The sequence below is a fragment of the Belonocnema kinseyi genome, chromosome 2 (assembly GCF_010883055.1).
Source record: "Belonocnema kinseyi isolate 2016_QV_RU_SX_M_011 chromosome 2, B_treatae_v1, whole genome shotgun sequence".
Lineage (NCBI taxonomy): Eukaryota > Metazoa > Arthropoda > Insecta > Hymenoptera > Cynipidae > Belonocnema > Belonocnema kinseyi.
Genome location: NC_046658.1, coordinates 1,255,306 through 1,271,821, shown reverse-complemented (window position 1 = coordinate 1,271,821; position 16,516 = coordinate 1,255,306). Strand labels below are relative to the sequence as shown.

The following is a 16,516-nucleotide window of genomic DNA, read 5'->3' as shown; positions in this document are numbered from 1 at the left end:
ATGGTAAGGAATGGAAGTCATGTAAACCCTCAGGGGACACATTATGAATAAAGAAGAAGAAGAAGGATCCAAAATTGTTGAAATTTGTAAATTCTATCATTCAATATAAAAATAATTTGATTTAAATCTAATTATTTTTGTTTGAAAACACTTAATTTCAGGTTAAACAAAACAAAATCTATTGTTACAAAATTATGAATCTTCTTTAAAAAATAATAATTTAGTAATAAAAATGTTTATTTCCGATCAAGAACTTCAAAAGAATCCAAAATTGTTCAAATTTTTAAATTTTATTATTAAAAAGTAAAAATTATTTGATGTAAATCTAATCATTTTCGTTTAAAATTACTAACTTTAAGTAAAATAAAAAAAATAACCTGCATTTGTTGAAAAATTTTAAATATTCAATATTCAATGTTCTGGAGGACCGAAGAAACCGAAAGGAGCCTCTACAAAGTACCCTTAAAGAGCCCACTGAGTCCCCCTTCGCTTCCTTCTTAAAAAACTAAAAAAATACAGCAAGATCAACTTATAAATGGTTGAAATTCGGATTCTACGTTAAAATTTGCATTAGAAACTCATGGAGCAATCGCAATACTTTTTTTTGCAACGTTCAAAAATTAAAAACATATTCACTTTTGCTGAAGTTGACTTCAAGCGCATCCATAATAGCTCAAGTAGTATGTTGCGCGCGAAGTTTAAATATAAAATTCTCTCTCACGTGCATCGCAGCATTGTTTTCTGAGGTTTCCACTGCGCGGAGCTAGCATCCAGTCAAGATTCTTAAACTTACCGACGGAACGCTTATTAACTGCTACTAAAAGAAGATGCATTTGAAGCGGCCTTCGGCCCATATAAAAAACACGTATTTTATGTTTTAAAGTTGTTAATGCTGCAAGAAAAAGTATTGCGATTACTGTAAGTTTCTAATGCAAATTTTAACGTAGAATCCGAATTTCAACCATTTAAAAGTTGATCTTGCTGGACTTTTTGGAGTTTTTTAATGGAGCTTGAATGTCAAACGCGATTATAACGTAAAATTGTTAACAAATTATCAATCTTCTTTAAAAGCGAATCATTTTGAAACAAAAATGTTTATTTCCGATGAAAAACTTTAACAGAATCCAAAATTGTTGAAATTGGTAAATTCTGTCGTTTTTTCAATAAAAATGATTGGATTAAAATCTAACTATTTTTGTTTAAAAATGCCAATCTCAGGTGAAACACACCAACATAACCTAAATTTTTGGAATATTGTAAATATTCAATTTCAACCGTGAACGTCACTTAAAATTGTAAAAATATTATGAATCTTCATTAAAAACTAATAATTTTATAATAAAAATGTTTATTTCAGAGGAAAATCTTTAACAGAATCAAGTTCCTTAGCCAGTCATTTTGGAAAAAATTCAAAAAGTGAGCGTATTTTAAAATGTTTGAGTAAATTTTTTTCGAAATTCAAAAATTCTCTGTACGGTTATTCGTAGTAATTGAAAACACAAACATTTACTCCTAATTTTTTTTTCGATAAACAAAATTACCAGTGTTATAGAACAAAAAAATCTATCTATCTAACAATAATAACTAGTTAGTATCTGCTAACAATAATAACATCCAAACTTATTTATCATTTCTGGCCTTTTACCCGCCTTCATGGGGGATCACATTTTTGGGATCGCTGAATCAAAATTAGGGGGTCATTTGATCTCTTAAGATTATCTAGAGGTCGTTTGAAGGTTAGCTCGCAATAACATCTCAAGATTAAGATAAAAAATCCGCCCATTTCGCAGGCGAATGCTGCGGGCGCGGCTCTAGGCGCGCCTAGGGTCCGCGACTGTTCGTTATCGCGTTTCGCGCTCGATAATTTGTTTATGTCGCGCTCCGCGCTCGGTCTTTGTATTACCCTCTACATTTGTGCACAGGCCTTTTAAAATTAAAGGTCAAATCATCGACAACAGTAATATGGTGATAGTGACTTCTTTTTTGTTAAAGCTCCTTTGGCTTTAACGAATAGTTTCTCATCACGTATATCATGCTACGCACTCGAATTTGTATCTCAACTTGTATATCATATCAAAAAATGTATATTATTACAATACATAACATACATTTATATTAACACAGACGTCGTTTCATTGTCTCTTTTTAAAAAAAATGTTATTGAACATTTTATTGCAACCTCTGCCGCTTATGAAAAACTGAATTTGCTTATTTCCAATTTTATTTTTACGATTTAAACATAGCGCATACGGTTTACACACCAGCCTTACCTTTTTTTAGCTTCTAAATTAAATCCCTACCTCAGTGACCCACGAAACTTCGATTAATAAGGATTTAGGGTAGGGGGGGGGGTAGTTTAAACCAATAGTTAGAGCTATTTAGTGTTTTATGCGGAGAGGTTCACCCAACCTTCGGCAACGTTGTACGTACAGCCCACAAATATTGAGCGATTTGAAGAAGAAAATTTTGAAAAAAAGCTGTTAAGATTTCTAAGAGAGTTGTCGAGCCTGCTTTATAATTAAGTTTTCCATTTTTTATAAATAAACAAATATAACGAAAAAATTGCCATTTTATCTATTTAACGTTCCCGGTGTTCATCAATAACAGGAAAATTGTTGAAATCGACTAAGTACCATAGAGTAAAATTAGCTAAAGATTTTGCAATGTTATATATTAAACAAGAAAAGTTTATATAAACAAATTAATTGCATTAATCAGGCATTTCTCGACAGAAAATACATTTTTTTCTATGTACATTTTTATAAATTAGGAAATTTATGATAATTTAAGCAAAATTCATAATTTTTTTACCAATCGCATGATTTTTTAAAAACAAAAATAAACAATTACATTATTCAGGCATTTATCGGCAGAAAAATTCGGGTTTTTCAATGCCATTCTTTTCAGTTGGGAACTTTATTAGAATTTCAGCAACATTCATAATAAGTTGATAAATTTTATGATTTCTTTAAACAAATTTAATCATCAAATGCGTCAATCAGGCATTTGTCTACAGAAAAATTCGTTTTTTTTCTATTTTAACTTTCGTAATTAGGATATTAAAAAAAGAATTTCATCGACAAATGCACTTGTTTAAAAAGTCATAAGAAAAACCTACAATTTATGAATTTTTCTAAAATTATCAGAAATTTCCTCATTCAAAAAGTTTGACATAAAAAACAATGAATAGTTTTGTTAAAAAATGCCTGATTACTGCATTTTTGTATTAACTTTGTTTATAATATAAACAATTATCATCATAAGAGAAATTTGTTTTATATAATATTGTTTTTATTCAAATTTCTTGATATGTAATTTAAAAAAACGTATATTTACGGGAAATCGTCGAAAAAATTTGTTCAACAAAGAATTTGTTCATAAAAATTTGTTTGGTAAATTTTCTAGTATTGGAATATCCTTAACTAATGTTACTCTATGCAACTCAAGCGATTTCAAGCGATTTCAATCAGGGATTCAATCAGGGACAATATGCATTTTCGAGAGAAATGTTTCGGAAAAAAAGTTTCAAGGTTTTGGACGAGGATCTGAATGGTGACCTTAAAGCTGTCCTTGGTGTAGACCTATAAGGTTAAGTCAAGGTCAATTTTTATTTTTAAATGGAAACTCCTAGCTTCACGTGCACCATTCAGATACTCGTCCAAAACCCTGAAACATTCCTCTAGAAAACGCATATTTTCGCTGATCAGCCGTCTAGACTTTGTTTGAGTTTACACGACCCTAGAATGACCCCGAAGGTCATCGGGTCACATGACCTTGATGCATATCTAAACGTAAAATTTTCCGTTTCTTCCGTTTCTTTGCGGACCCGCAGGGTCCGCGCGAAGGGATGGAAACCGAAGGTCTCGCGGATTGCAACCGAAAGGAAAGACGCAAAGAATTCGCTCGTAAGTCACAACTTTAGGGTAGTGACTCCCGAAACGAGCCCTGTGCTAGGTGGTTTGGTTGACAGCCCGGTGACTGTCAACCGCCGATCCTAAGTGAGCGAATGACTAATTTTGAAAATCCGGCGGCCACTCTACAAACCTGTCAATCGCCGCAGATGAAGACCTGCGACACCTTCGATGCTGGAATAATCCTGGGATCCTGGGAGGTCACCGAAGATCGTCTCGTGGCAGGGTATCCTGGGTCCTGGGTGGTTGCTGAAGAAGTCTGAAGTGCGAGGATGCTAATGGATGAATTCCGAATCTGATATTTCAATCGGGTAGTTAGGGGGAAAATAGAGTTAGCATAAAGGGTAAAGAAAACTGAATAAATAAAAAGGCTGGAATTTTAATGAAACAAAAAGAATTTAATTCTCGGACGAGGAGATACTCACTTGTGTCCTGCCGATTTTTCGCAGCTCTCAAACCGCCGAGCAACCTCGCGAGCATTCCAGCGGGGGGGGGGGGGATCAAGCCCCATCATTGGTCGCCCGCTCCTCTCACCCACTGGAATACGGCGAAAATTTGCTGTTCTCCGGTTCGCAATAATTTTGTACCCTAAGACGATTGGAGCTTACGCGGAATCTCAAATTATAGTTATGGCTCTAGATTGCAACCTCCGGCTTCCGAGAATAAGCCGACCGACTTATTCTCGAAGAATGGAAGTTGGAATCCCAAACCACGCTTGAGGATTAAAGCCATGGTCGTTAAAAATGTGAGCTATATCAAATCCACCCCTTCCCGGACAGACCATCGGTTTACTCCTCTAGAAATTATAAGATTAAGTACATCTTATCGCGACAAAGGTATCGGTATGCCTAAAAATAACTAAAGCTAATAAAATAATAATGTACAAAGAAAAATGTGCCTAATTTCCTGTTGTAATTGACAATTGTCCTTAAAACGAACTGCACCTTTCCCGAGATGCAATACGTGCGAAGACCACGGTTGTTCACCGATGCTCTGGCTCGTAGGGTGTAACGCCGTCCAGCGTTATTCGTCACGTCTTCTTCTTCTTCTGGAACTGTAGATTGGGTCGGAAGCAGGTCAGCTTCGACGTTGGGCGGACGCGCCTGAACGACGGTGTCCAAAATTGAATGAGGCTGTTCATCGTCAATCGATTGCGAATGTGAAGAGGGGTGCGGTTGGTGCAGGCACCAATGAGTCCCCGTGGACTTTTTGTGGAGTGCCATCTTTCAGAATCCACTAAACTTCCCTCGAGATGTTCTCTAAGATTTGATATGGCCCAATCCGGGATGGGGCGAGCTTAGCATTAAATCCTTCAGCCTTGTTGGAAAGTGAATGACTTTGAGCGTAAACCCAGTCTCCAACTGAAAAACGAAGAGTGGTCGATGTTAGTGCGGGTGCGTAACCAGATTGGTAATTAGCCTGGTGTTGCCGGGCCTTCACTTCTCGCTGCTGATGTTCCTTGGATTCTTCCAGGCTACGCATCTCCCGGAAGCGCCATTCCCCAGGTCTGAGAATTGTTCTCCCGAAAAGTAGATAGCTTGAAGTAACCCCGGTTGCCGCGTTCCGTCGTCGCCGTAGATCAAAAAGAAGTGCTGGAAGGTGTCTGTCCCACGTACGCTGGTTACTTTCGTAAAGGCGGAGCCTGAGGCCCTTTTTTTCCTCCTGGTTTCGCCGTTCCGTGGGATTTGCACGAGAGTGATAGACTTGCGTCGTCCACAATTCGCAGTCCCAGTTTTAAGCGGCTTCAGCCCAATTGTGACCCGTGAATTGTGATCTATAAAACTTTTTTCTGGATCAACTTGACCGCGTTCAAAGCGTTACAGACACGCATGGGGGAAGCCTCGACCCATCTCGTAAACATTTCTGTAACCACCATAATGTGTGTATTCCCTTGGCTCGTTCTTGGATACGGTCCCATGAAGTCAACTGCGACGGATTCCCATGCAGTCCTAGCTGGTCGTGCTCGTTGAGGAGTGGGTCGTTGTCCGTGTACCGGTTTGCAGCAGATACACAGATGGCATCCTGCGACGTACCGACGGAGTTCCCGATTCATGCCCGTCCAGAAGACAAATTCGCGTACTAAACGGATTGTCTCTTCGGCACCGGGGTGTCCTGAAAGAGGTGTGTCATGGTGATCACTGGTACCCGGATTCGCCGTTCACCGCCGTCCACGTCACGACGCCAAAAACCGTTTTTATCGAGCTTGTTAGAAACAAGAAAATTTTCTTCCTCACAATTAACCGGACCACACGCGCTGATTTCTCGCCATCTAATTGCGTCGCGGGTTATTATAGGATCCAACTGTTGTACCTCCATAATTTATCCAAAAATGGAGGGAGTATATAGGGCACTAAGAGTTGGAACTGATTTGTCGATGTTCGTTGTAATTGTCGGACGGGTAGGTGGTAACACTTTTTCTAGATCCAGTTCACCCGGGACTAACACAGTCGGGTTGGGAAATCGTGAAAGGGCGTCAGGCAATTCATTTTCCTTACCCGGAACGTGTTCGACCTTGAAATTAAATTACCCCTTCAACAACAAATTCCAACGATTTAATTTCGCGCGTGTGTACCTTTGATCTTCCAACCACGCCAGGGCTTTACTGTCCGCACGAAGAATAAATGGTTGGTCTTCCAAATAAGTTCGGTAATGTTGAACCGCCCAAACAACGGCCAAGCATTCTTGTTCGTTGCAATAATATTTGGTCTCCGCAGGTGAAGATTTTCGCTTTATGGAAACCTAAAGAAATGGACAAAAGGATATATAGAATCGTATAGAAATTTGATCAATTCTATATGGCTATATACGGGTCTATGTATCCTTTTGACCATTTGTATCAATTTCTATAAGACATTTAAGAGAGGGAACCGCCAGGGCGGCCGCTGGACAGGAAAACCGGGAAATGATCGGGAATTTTTTGAGACCGAGAAAAACCGTGAAATGATAGTTAATTTCTTTTTTGACCGGGAATTTCAAAAAATTTTCGAAAAGCTGTCCAAGTTCGATTTAACAATTTAAAAAAATAATAATTTGAATTGTTACTTTTTCCAATTATGATATCGTTCAGTTTGTTATGCCTAATTTTATCATCTTTTTTTTGAAGACTTTCCAAGAGATTGAGATTGAGATTTGACAAAAAGATTGTAAATCTTCTGCATTAAATTAAGTCATTCACTTAATTTTAACCAGAAATGGAACTTAATTGCAGTGTTTCCTATCTGATATACGAGTTATATGATGATAAACTGACATATATGTTGAGTTTAGGATGATTTTCATTCGCGCGCTCTGAAATTCAATTTGTGCTGGCAGAAAAGCGTGCGCGAAATGCGATGCGGCGATGCGCAAACAATTAGACGAATTTTGGCGATTTTAGAAGAGGCGCCAAGAGATCAGCTGAGAGTAGCCAATATGGTTTCAATAGCACTGGCTGGATAGGTAGTATGCTTTTCGTTCCCGAGTTTCACAGGTAGGCATCGGCTGAGGGGAGCGAACATCCCCTTCCACTGCACGGACTACGGATCTATCCTCTTGCATAACCCCCTCTCAAGCAATGTCCAACCCTACTTTTCCTCACTCTTCCTAGTTCATTGATATCTGAAATTGTATTGGGAGTAGATTTGTCCACCATAATAACGAGATACTAGTTCAACAAAGGTCAATCTCGAAAGTTCTTTGGACTGATACATTTTAATTTGTTTTAAAACAAATGAGTGGTTGCGTCCCGATTCACAGTTCTGAAATTTACCAGGCAAATAAAAACTGTTACATTTAATCTGGGTTTGAAGTTGAAACTCTTCCAAAACTTCAGTAAAATAGAAAAAATTGGATGCGTTTGATTAAAAGACTGATTAAAGTAACGGTGGAAAAATTCACAAGCATTTGTTGTTTTATTGAATTCTGCACTTGCTTCTGCCCACGTGCTTAACGGGTAAGTGGAATCATTTTTGAGGTAGGTGTCAGTCAAATATTTCGCGAATTGAGTTACTCGTGCAGCTGTGTGCATCGACGGACGAAGTCGAGTTGACAGACATCTTCACTCAGGGTTTTAAATAGAACTAATGAGAAATATATTAATGCACTACAGTGTATGTCTAAAGAAAAGGGCGGTGAAGAGAAGGGCTGGACATTGGTGGATTTACTGACGTAGTCCGTGCTTCCCTCAGCCGGTGGCTGTCTGTGAAGGTCGGGATCGAAAAGAGAATCTCCCGACTGGATAGTATCGATAAACACTGAGCTCATGGTATAGTCGTTTCGTCAACGTTTCCTATTTTGATATATGTACTCAGATCTGTAACAGATTTTGGTTATGAATAGAATAATCGTTCATATTTAATAAAAAAAGATATAAAAAAAGATTGAAGATTTGCGTTTTGTACCCGGTATTTCAACAGTCAGATGACTTAAATTAACCTAGAAGTTTCATTTGACACGCACGCTTTGACGGAAAGTCAACAATTTTTCTGTCTTAAATTAACCTATGAAGTAAATTTTACGTACATAAAGCAGTTAACTTTCAACCAAGAGCGTTACTTAAAGTCATGTTTTAATCATCAGTTCACTTTCAACTGGCGAATTAGCTATTTAATATTTAGCAATATTTTACTGTTCATTTAGGACGAGTTGATTAAAAGCAATTATTTAAAAGTAAACAATTTGAAACTGAATTGTTTTACATAAAAAGCCTTGAATCGCTAAAATTTCGAAGAGGTTTTAAATTTTGAAAGTTACAATTTTCGGCTATTCGTACCGAAATTTCGGTGCAAATAGTCACAATCTAAGTTAAAACAAAATGTAGATTTTTGCAGATTTTAAACTAAAAATTGAGAAAACTGAAAAATTTGTAAAGGCTTCAAACGAATAAAAACATTCTCTTAAAATATTAGGGAAATTGAATATTGTTTTTTATTTTGAATAATCATTTTAAGATGATATTAAAAAAGATTTTAAAAGATTAAAAAAAAAGTCAAAGAGAATTTGGAATAATTTAAAGAAATGTGTTCTCAATTTTCAGAAGTTTCTAAAAATTGTAGAAAAAATGTTTTAAATATATTTTTCAATTAATTGAATTTTTCGTGCTTTTTTAAATCCTGCAAATTAAAAAAAAAAACATGAAAAATACTTTCAGTTTTCCTAGGAATCCTAAGAAAATATTTTTATTATTTTGAAGCCTTTCACAATTCTTAAAAAGCTTTTAAATCTTTTGTTTGAAATCTTCAAAAATCGACTTCTTTTTTTAATAAGGCTGTGGCTATTTGCACCAAAATTTCGGTAAGAATAGCCCAATTTTTTCTACACACACACTCGGTTTAAATTATTTGATATTATTTCAAATTTTTAATTACTTTTGAATATTTTCCAAAATTAAAATAACTTAAATTTCTGTCTAAAAGTAAGAAACAGTATTTTCTCAAAATTGTAAGAAAAAATTGATTAATTTTAAAAGCTATTTAGAAGTTCCAAAAAGTTAAAAATACCCAATTTTACTGTTTATATGCATTTAATTTAAAATTGTTTAATTAAAAATTGTTAGTATCTATCTTTCATTTTATACGTGTAAATTCTTCCGCATTTTAATATAAAATTCCTAAATTAAAAAACTCTTAAACTTCAGTTTCAAATTATTTAAAATTCAAGAGTTCCACCTTGCGTTCTTCAATTTGTGGTTTATTTTGTATTACTTCAAATGGGCAAATGTTAAGTGTTAAAGTTCCAATTATTTTATTTTATTGAACGTGAAAAATCTTTACGAAGCGAGAAAAAACCGGGAAATGACCCGAAATTTTTTTTCTTCAAGTAAAACGGCCACCCTGACCCCATATTCTATATCAGATTAATGGACCTCGGATTCAGAATCAGCTCAGATATTTTTTGTGTATATACCCCGCGCACGAGTAAATAGTGAAACCACCGCCACTCTCATAAAAAAAGGGTAAAAGGGCAAAAAATAATAAATAAGTGTAGAGTAGATAATACGGAGTTGATAATGTATCTTATTGTACAGGAAAGTACAAATTTGAAAATAGTACGTTTAGGGTGGAACGGACCTATTATTGTTGCAAATACTAAAAAAATGCTGGTCAAATTTCTTGACCCAAATATAAATTAGGCAAAAAACCGCCCAAATGGACCCTCCTCCTTTATTATTATTTACTTTCTAATAGGATGCGTAGCTTTTGCTTTATCCGTAAAAAACAATATAAAAAATAGAAAAATTACATTTTTAGACAAGCGAATCAAGCTACAAAAAAAAATAAAGAGGCAAAATTTGTTCGCCCAAAAATGATCTAAAAATTTTTTCATTAATCATTTTTTGATAGAATGCGTAATTGTTCTTTTAAGGGCATGTGATACTTCGTCGTGTGGTCAAACAAAAATGTATTGTGCTAAATAAAAATGGTATGTATGTGCATCATTTTGAGGTTAGGGTCATTTTTCAGCTCTCTGTCATTCCAATAATGTAGTTCTCTGCCTTACCGATGATGTCGGTAAGCACTCTAGAATAATTAATGGGAAAGAACTGTAACACACATAACCTCGAAATATACACACACGTTTTTACCAAAATCACAGTTTTTTGGAATTAACCCACAAAAAAAGTGTGCAGGGATGTCCGTTAGCATGTTCGCTATCATTCCTCAGATGTTTATAACAAGATATTTATTATTCTAGAAAAAAAGTGGGGGGAATCTAAAACTGGTAAAATTGATAATTGTCTAAATATCACATGCCCTTAATCGTGAGAAATAACATTGACAATAAAAAACCAAATAATTGGAAAAATGATGAAAAATACGAAAACACATAAATACCCAAAATTGTGCTTACAAAAAAGATCTACAAATTTGTAATAAACTTTTGTTATAAGAATACATTTAAAATGAAGAAAAAATTACCTTTTTGGAAAATCGACATAAGCAACAATAAAATTTTAACTAATAAAATTTTTAGCCAGATTATATCTACAAATTTTCTTTGAGCCACTTTGTGCTAGGATGCGTGTTTTTTGTTTAAATAATAAAAAATAACATTGAAAATAAAGAAGCTAAATTTATTTTTAGAAAAACGGTACAAGTTGCATTAAAAAGTTTAATGACAAAATTTTTTTTACATCCTCATCATTTGTGATTGAGAAAGTATTAAAATTGTCCCAAAATTTAACACCACATTTTTTGAACAGATCTCCACGTTTCGAGACCAACTGTCTGTCTGCCCGTCCGCCCTTCCGTCCGTAAACACGATAACTCAAAATTCAAAAAGTTATAGCATTTTCAAAATTGTTGGGAGCATTTTTTTATAAACCTAGGAATTTATCCTAATTTATAAATCATGTTTTTATTGCACAAAAATTAATCAAAAATTGCATTCTGTGTTCAAACTATGCAGGATACGAAAAAAGATGAATACTTTTTGTGTTATTCGTGAAAAATAACATTTAAAATAAAAAATAAAAAAATAGAATTGTCGTTGAATGAACAGTTACGAAAAAAAAGATTCAACAAAACCTGTTCACAAATTTCTGTGAAAAATCGAGCGCACAACGCGAGTGTCACAATTGGAATGTGACTTGATTAAGTAAAAAAATCAGAATATGAAGACATATAAATACTGCGATTTAAAAAGAGATCTTTTTGATAAAGTTTTATTCAAGCTTTCCAAATGCAAATTGTAAAAAATCGAGCGCAGAGCGCGAGGTAACCCAATATCGAGCGCGAAACGCGACATCCAACAGACGCACTCAAACCAATAGATATTATGAATTGTAATAATATAAATTTATACAACGAATTCGCATTTTAGACAAAATCGAGTGCGAAGCACGAGATACGTGATGAGAATCTCTTCGTCAAAACCGAAGCAGCTGAAGTTTTTAGAACCAATAGTCGCGCGCCCTAGGTGCGATCAAACTTGCGAGAGAAGCGAGCCCTGCGCGAAGTGCGTGACGAGACTGTGCCCGCGAGGCGGGCAGATTTTTTGAAATAAAAATCATTGAATTTAAATGTAATTATTTTTGTTAAAAAAAGCAAATTTCAGGTGAAACACAACAACATAAGCTAAATTTGTTCAAGAATGGTAAATACTCAATATTCGATTAACATGCCATATACCACACCTATCGCATTCACGAGACTAAGCACGTACCGACTACATTCATCAAATTAATGTCACAGATCTGAAAAATACACTGGACGAATTTTGTAATTCACGATCAAGAGCATTCTGTACTGCAGGTGGGTAGTCTACCAGAGCTTTGGGCACGAGTTGTAGATGCAGATGGAGCCTACATTACTCTATAATCTTTTACTGTTAAAATAAAATGTTTCTCAATTCTACGAGGAATATACCTTGTTTTAAAATAATTTAAATTTTAAGCTTCCAATTTTTAATTTACCTAATTCTGTAAGTTTAACAATTATTCAATTTAAAAAAATTGGAAATAATTGCGAGCTATTGAGCATTTATTTTGAAAATAATTAAATTTGGAATTTATTATCAGTAAATTGTTAATTTCAAATTCCTCATTCTGACAATGTAATATTTTTAAGGTAGTTCAAGTATAAATCAGATCTCTGTAAAAATAGGGTTTCTATATTATATTTTGTTTTAATCGTGTTTTTTCAATTGATTTTTTTACTAATCGCTTCTTTTATCACTTAATGGCTTATTTTGTATCTGTAAATATTCTCTACAGCTCTATTTTTCCAAGTTTAAACGTAAATTTTTCTGTGGTTGAAATAATTTTTCCTAAGAAATCGTTTTTTACACAAATGACTATAATTAAAGATCATTCACTTATTTTAAAAATTGGAAACAGATTTTTAAGAAATGTTTTGCTTAAAAAAACTCAATGTAATACATTTCAAATTATATGAGATCTTGTTATGAGTCACTTACTGCGTATACTTTTGACTACACCTGTCAATTAGTCCTTTTCTTGCCTTGGTAGAATAAAGATCATTGAATAAAGATTAGCCTAAAACCGTATTTAATTTTTTTAATTATTTTATTCAAATCCTTTATTCCAAGTCCTTACTTTGGGTTCTTCATTGAGCCTTGATTGGCCGGATATTGGCTAAGTCGTGCTGATGTATTGCCTTAATTAGCCGGATATTTACTAAGTCCTGCTCATATCTTGCCTTACTTGGCTCACCAGGCAATTGGCACTGAGTATGCACGTCGGTGACAATCCCACAAGGACGATAAACCTGAAACGAATGGATTTATTAGCAACGACAATAAAAAAGGAGAACTTGATTTTTTCCAATCTTAAGGCCATGTGATGAGTATAACAGCTGATCAAGTCAGCCCTAAGATCAATATTTTTTCACCCATATTGAAAAATAAATGTTTAAATAACGCGGAAGTTTTTTTCGGGAAACATTAATAAATATTAAAGGATCGTTTGTGGCCTTGCAACGATTTAGAGGAAGAAAAAAGTTTATTTATGCAAATAATAATTATCGACGGACACATTTAGGTTTTACAGCAGAAGTTTGACTTTTAACTTTCTCTGAGGGTAATCATGCAATCTGTTTTACCCACAGACCCCTAGAACATCGAAGTTGTCTCCTCGCTGCGCTAGTGCTGCTTTGACACAGCTGATACCAGAATGATACGTATCTCAGACCAAATATGTTTATTTGTATTTCAAATGCAAACATTAGTTTTTGCATTATTTGTGCATAATTTTCGTGAGCGATTTTTGTGGTTTTGCCCCACTTTGATAAATATAAAATTCATAACGAGCCCATTGACAACATTGCAAATTGCTTGCAGGGTTTGACGACAGCACGATCGGTATTTCTCCACAATAGTAATTGAAAAAAAAACTTTTTTCAATGTTCTAATTATTTAGGACCAGAGACACATTCTTGCATGCCTTCTATTTATCGTGCCAAATTTTTAACACGATATCTCATTCCGTGTGAACGTAAGTTGGGAAAGAAAGATTGAAGACCAGGTTTGGTCACGTGACCTTCTCGTCAACATGGCCTTAAACTTTTGATTTTAAAATAATTTTCTACCAAAAATACTCTAGACATGTAATTATCCTCTGATCCATTGCCAATCATTGCACTTATAAGTATGATTATTATCTTTATTACGGTCTTTCAGTTTTCGCAAATTAAATTACAGAAACTGTGGGCACACAGAAGTAAGAATGAAATCATTGCCAATATTTAAAACCCAGAGAATTACTGTGTTTATTTCCCTATGTTTTAAATATCTCTTGGAATTGTGAAATATCTTAAAATCCATTTTTTAAGATTATGAATTCCGTCCCTTAAACCTCCTTGTGAAGTTTTCGCGAATTGTGAATTTTATGCAGATTATAAGCCCTATTTGCTATTTTAGTTACCCTTCCCTTGGAAGAAATGGGATCTTCATTTAAGAATAAACTGAGAAATGATGCTTAATTCTGTGAAAATCTTAGTGCTATATTTGCCAGAACAGAATGCGGCCTCATTTTCCTAACAATTTAATTTGCGAAATCCCATTGACTTTGAAATCTCTAGGAGAGATTAATGGAATTTCTTCAATATTTAAAGCATCTACCTTTTAGAGTTTCTTTTCTCCATAATCAAAGAATATCATGGATTCATGCTGGGAATTTGAATAATTCCTAGAGTCTCGTGATATCTTCTCATTCAGGATTCTTTTTATATTTTGAGCAACGGCACCAAGTTACTGATAATTAATTTTCTTCTCCACTATCCTAGATAACTTTTCCGAATGAAAAAAAGTTGAGAATCCAGAGATAACATAGTTCGATCAAAGAAAATTAATCCACTTCCTGTCATTTCCCAAAAGTTCTCGAATGCAAATCACTCGTCACAAGCTCAATTCGATTTAGTTCTTGGCATTATCTCTCCTAAATTTCCCAAACAGCGTTGGGTTAATAAAGAAAGCAAAGTGTTGCCGCTAATGCCTGTCCGAGCGAACTGACCCCTAACGAATGATGGCTCCAAGCAAAACCATATAAGTTTCATCTTCTGGTGATATTTCCTTTAATTTGAAATAATAATTAATTCCTCCCTGGAATTTACTTACTAAAAATTTTTAAAAATAATTGGTCCAACCGATCCGGAAATATGAGACTTTACCTCAAAGAAAGAAATCCTGAGCTGATATCTTGAGATAGGTCGCGGGCGAAAATTCGCAGTGCGAAAACGAGTCAAACGCCAAAACAAGTTCATGCTCTGGAGAGTTGGCGCAGACTGTCGATCCCGAGTTCAATTAATCGAAATCTATTCAAAGAAATCAAATAAATTCTTCTTGATTTTAAAATATTAATAACAATGCTAATTACTACTTCATTCTGGAATTCAAAGCATGAAAACCATACAATAGAGTGCAAAGTCCTAAAAAAAATACACGAATTTCAAGCGAATTTAAAGACTTGAAAATATTTTTTAAAAATGTAAAAGAAATTAAAGAGTCCAAAAGCATTCAATGAATTCAAATGAATTTTTATTTTAGTTAGTTGCTTTTGATTTTAAATTGTAATTAATATTTGAATTTGAAAAATTCAAAGAAATTTAAAGGATTTAAAATAATGCAAACAATTAAAAAGAATTCGAATCAATCTAAATATACAAAATAATTCAAAAGATTTCAAAGAATTCAAGAGCTCAAAGAATTTAAACGAATTCAAAGTATTTATAATATTATGAAAGAATTGTAATGAATGTTCAATATTAGGTCTTTGCTTCTAATTTTAAGTTATGCTTATTTTTTGAATTAGAAAAATTAAAAGAAATTCGAATAATGCGAAGATTTGAACAGAATGCGAAGAATTCAACAGAATGCAAACAATTGAAAATAATTCAAATAACGCAAAAGAATTCAAACAAATTGAAAAATTCAAAAGGATTGACATTTCATAAACCATTCAAACCAATTCAAAAGTTCAAAAAATCAAACTAATTCTTCATATCGTTAATTTTAGTGATAAGTTATACCTTATCTTTGAAATATCAGATCTAAAATAATTGAAAATTATTAACAGAATTCAAGAGATTAAAGAATTCAAGAATTCGAAGAATGCACAGAATATAAAAGAATTCAAAAGACTCTAAAAGAGTTGAAAAGAATTTGTAGAATTTAGAAGAAGCCAAAGAATCCAAAAGTACTCAAAGAAATTAAATGGATATTTAATTTTAAGCTATTGCTTTTAATTTGAAGTAACACTTAATATTTCAATTTAAAAAATTTTTAAATTAAAAGAATGCAAACAAATTCAGCGCAATAAAAAAATTAAAAAGAATCAGAAGCAGTTTAGATATAAAAAAGAATTCAAGAGAGTTAAAAGAATTGAAAAAAGTTCAAAGACTTTGAAAGAATTCAAAAGCATTCAAAAGAATTCGTAGAATCCTGAAGTTTTAAAAGGATTCAAAAGAATTTAAAGAAATACGAAAATTCAAAAGAAATCTGAACTTTTAGCCATTCTGCATTTTCAAGTTTAATAAATTTAACAGAATTGAAGAGAATGTAAGGCATTCCTATAGAACTTAAAGAATTCAAAAGCTTTTAAAGAATTTAAAAGTATTCAAAAAATACATGAAAAAAATTTTTAATTCCAAGAATGAAATAGAATTCAATGT

At 33.7% G+C, this 16,516-nt stretch overlaps 1 protein-coding gene and 1 long non-coding RNA gene across 7 annotated transcripts in view; one reads left to right on the top strand and one right to left on the bottom strand.

Moving 5' to 3' along the window:
- Positions 1 to 16,516, top strand: part of LOC117166926 (UTP--glucose-1-phosphate uridylyltransferase) — a 194,490-nt gene that overhangs the window by 54,511 nt on the left and 123,463 nt on the right. The window lies entirely within an intron of this gene.
- LOC117166927 lies at positions 12,408 to 15,154 on the bottom strand. Its single transcript, XR_004466329.1, has 3 exons — positions 15,017 to 15,154; positions 14,469 to 14,918; positions 12,408 to 13,117 (listed from the first exon to the last, which is right to left on the bottom strand). It is a non-coding gene; the product is annotated as an uncharacterized LOC117166927 (long non-coding RNA).